Genomic DNA, 4,458 nt, shown 5'->3' on the forward strand with positions numbered 1-4,458 from the left:
GCTATATCATTCAGGTGCCTCTCCAAGACCAGGAATCTAGTCAATTATGGTTCTTATAAGTCATGCCTTTATGAATAATCATTTCGGAGAATTTGCTGTTGATTGCTTGTCTTTGGTGGTCCCTGTTAGAGATTTTCATCATCTTTTTTAGACTCAGTCCAGTTTAGATATTAACATTTTGCAAGACTATGTTGAACTCCATAAACCTTTGTGTTATTGGGTTACTGTCTCGTTGACATCATTGACATATCCCTTAGTCATTTCCCTCCAAGGGCGATTTAGATTTTTCAGGAAAAGAGGATCAGTACATATAAACTACTTTTAATGCAATATCGTATTCAATGGCGCAAGGACACATCAAAAATGGGAAAATAAGTGATTCAAGGACATGAATAAAAATTCAAACACCAAAGAATAAGAGCAGGGTTCATGCTTCAAGAGCATGTGGATAAAATGAGATATATTGATAGTAACTTCTCTTTTTATAGGTTCAAAATGGGAGTTCCAAGTATTATTACTCTTGCAGAGAGAAACCCAAGCTTCTGGGAAGTATGCCATTTTCATGACGTTCAGCTAGTTATTGACGGCAACTGCTTGTTGCATTTCTTGTATAAATACCTAAGTATATATACCATCGGAAATTTTAGTGAATACGCCGAGAAACTCGAAGTGTTTTTCATGTGGCTTATTAACCGTCTGATCACCCCTTATGTTATTTTTGATGGAGCATATGATATTGATGATAAGAAAATTGAAACAGTCAAACGCAGGGCTCAACGACGTATTGTCAATCCGGAAGAGTATACACCAATTCTTGCAAAAATAACATTTACTAACATTTTAGACAAACTCGAAATAAGGTACATAAAATGTGATTTTGAAGCAGATAGAGACATACAAAGGCTAGCCTTTTGAAATGTCCAGTTTTATCACGGGACAGTGATTTTTACATCTTTGATGTTCATTTTGGTTATATACCCTTTGATTCATTACCATTAAGATCAATATTTGAAGGCATTGATAATCAGGAATTTAAGATAAAAGTGTACGTTATTGAGAATTTATGGAAAAAATTCCCATTCCTAAGGTGTAATATGGCCTTATTAGCGACTGCCCTTGGTAACGATTATCTGAGCAAAAAATCCAATGTTTTACAAAACGCATATCGCAGTGATAATTTTAGACTTCCTAGATGCAAAACAGAAGTTTCAGATTTATTTGAAATTCCAAGTATAAAAGGCGAACCATATTTTATAACAATCAGAAAAGTTTTGTACTGGATGTGCCGCTATAAAGATACTGAGAGGGGCAAAAGACAATTGCTATACTTTTGCAACAATGATAGCAAAGAAGAAGATATGGTAACCCATTCAATAAGAGTTTTTACAGAACCAGACAACTATACGAGCTATAATCTTAATGCCCTCCTACAAGGAAGGCAATCTGGTAGCCAGGATATGTCCGTAATTCCATCACATGTACCCACGTGGATCATTGACAGTCATAGAAGAGGTGCAATCCCGGAATTTTTATTAAATACTTTAATCCACGAGAGAAATATTCTTTTAAGTCAAGTAGAAGGTTCTCATGTTATATCCTCACACGAATGCAGTCTGTCAATTCGGAAGGTTATATATGCCTTATTGCTAGGTACAGAGCAGATAGTTACAGAACACGACCGACATAAAATTAGTTTGTGTGAATTCCAAAGAGAATGTGATACATGTGTTACTTGTGTTCTTAGTGACATACCCACTATGTCCAGAGAACTGAAAATTCAATTACTGGTTGAAGCTTTATGTTGTCCTATGCCTTCTGATTCGATTTGTGGATCACTTGGCCAAACACGCATATTTCTCATGATAACGACCTATTGGGTAAGAATGGCTAAACCGACTATAGGCATTAACTTTATAAAATCCGTTTTGATTGGCTATCTTTTGTTTTCGGCGACCCAACGTAATGAATTTGGCGATTTGAAAATTGATATCCGAGACGATGATATTCTATACGAACGAAATTCACACACTGATGGCAGAAAAGTTGTTGAAGGTAAAGGATTTGAAATTCTTCATTCAAAATATTTACACAGTGACGTTAGGCTTAACGATTTGTACTCTGCCGTGACAGGGTTCGCTGGAAGATATACTAAAACAAACCGAGATAATATATCAAATATTATTCGCACATTTGCACAGTTTCAATCTTGTATTTTGTATACAACATATCTGAACCAACTTTTGAACAATCCCTTAGAAAATGTAAATCCTGCCTTCGTGTTCAATGGTAAATTCTTGCACGACATGTATTATACACTCAGAGAAACAAAAGAAGACATTATTGGACACTATCTAGCATCTGAGAAGTGTCGTTTTGGGTGGTTTAACAACATGCTACAGTTTGTACAGGAGAATGTGTATATAGGCGGCAATGAATGAGACATACGAACTGTTTATTGCTTTGGAATGTCATGTCAAAAATGCATCAAAAACTAAATAATTTATTAGTACCGATAAGAACAATATCTAAAGATTTAACTACCGTACGGTGTTAAAATGATTACCTTGGCATGCAATTGCCCAATATTTCCCTTGTATCCAGTTAAGTTTCTGATCACCCTGGTGTGCTGTGTGATCCTAAACTGCTCGATATAAAAGTATTTTTCTGTTTGGGATGAATATTATGATTTGAATTTTAGGCATTTCAGATAAGAAAAGAGATAAATTTGTTTACAAAAACAATTATGCGTTAAAAGGTTTTACAATTTCTTTAGCACTTTTTAGGTTTTAAGATATTTTTATATATATACAATCGATGTTTTTGTGAAGGCACAGAGGGTGACATCAGTTTAAAAGTATTATTCTTTGCTGCATACCAATCTATTTTCTTGCTATATTTTGGTATAGTTTCATAGTATAGACAATTTTAAAATGTCAGCTCTATTTGTACAAGGCTCAAAACAGGTGACATGCGAGCTTAATGTTCAAATACATATTGTCTTTATCCTGCAGTGAATATGGTTCAAGATTGTTGCTTAAAGATATAGGTAAACTCATTTTGATTGCTATCATTCATTTCAAAAATATAACTTTTCCTTCATCTCCCTGGGGAGTCCACTCGTATTACATAAAAGTGAAATGGACACAAACAGCTAACGATAGGTACGCCGGAAAGAATCGCAAAGGCGTGCGTAAAAAAAAACGCATCAAGGAAATTATTTTTTTTTGTAATAGAACAATTAATTTTAATAGTCATCAACAATAATAAATTATTGTCCAATATCATTCGGAAAATTAATGTTTGGTTTATGTCCACCGCTTTCGAAAAATCGGCATCAAAGTTCAAGAATGCTTTGGTGTGGTTCGTAGGAGCGTAAATGTATAAGCTAAGTGCAGGATAAATGCCATTTGTACGCTTATTGTCATTAGAAAAATACATGAGGATAAAACCAATTTTCTCACAACTCAATTAGCTTGCTGTTCTCATCGTTTGCTATATTAAGAGGTTCATAGTAACATTATATGACAATTCAGTTTTATTCTCATCTGTTATCATTATAACTTCCAGTACTGAGAACGTTCCAAACATTGAGTATAATTTTTCAGTGTTTAGAAAGGACGATTTTTACTGAATAGGTGTGTTATTCATTAATTTCATTTATAACTTTTCATCCAAATTAAAGCATTGTGCGAATTTAATTTCAGAAAATAACAGAAAGGTGGCTTATATGAATTTTGATTAACTTTATAAGGATAAGACCCTGCTTTCTTTCTTAACCAATAAACTGAGTCAAATTCTTACGACGTACTAGCTCGCAAGGCAACACCCAAAGAAAGATGTGCAGCATCATTTTGAATCCGGCTTGACCTATTCCTTAAATTCTTAATATCGCATGGCTAACTCGAATCCTTGAAAAAAAATATTCGTATTATTATCTATAAACAAGTTATTTAAACAATACAAAATATTCTTATATCTTCAGTTTTTAGATATATTAATCTTTATAGATAACATTTTAAAAACAAATACAAATAGACTTGTGTAACAAAATATACTGATATCGAAAATAAATAATTGACAAAAATATTTGAACATTGAACGTAAATAAAATTGAGAATGGAAATGGGGAATGTGTCAAAGAGACAACAACCCGACCAAAGAGCAGAAAACAGCCCAAGGCCACCAAAGGGTCTTCAACACAGCGAGAAAATCCCGCACCAGGACGGCGGGCTTCAGCTGGCCTCTAAACAAAATGTGCATTCATTTTCATAATAAAAGTACATTTTGTGAATCAATTGGCTTCCTCTAAACTTTTTGTGATTTTTGTTTATACTTGTTCACCCATCTCCTCTATAAAAAAAAAGCTTAATAAAACACACTCAAACAAACACTATGACACATTTTAATTTCAATATTGATTCATTTTATGTTTTACAGTTGTTTGTTTTATCTCATAGT

At 33.6% G+C, this 4,458-nt stretch overlaps 1 pseudogene; it reads left to right on the forward strand.

Moving 5' to 3' along the window:
* Positions 1 to 495: 495 nt before the first annotated feature.
* LOC127701949 (protein asteroid homolog 1-like) lies at positions 496 to 4,084 on the forward strand (annotated as a pseudogene).
* Positions 4,085 to 4,458: the final 374 nt, after the last annotated feature.

Source organism: Mytilus californianus, unplaced genomic scaffold (genome assembly GCF_021869535.1).
Source record: "Mytilus californianus isolate M0D057914Y unplaced genomic scaffold, xbMytCali1.0.p SCAF_5, whole genome shotgun sequence".
NCBI lineage: Eukaryota > Metazoa > Mollusca > Bivalvia > Mytilida > Mytilidae > Mytilus > Mytilus californianus.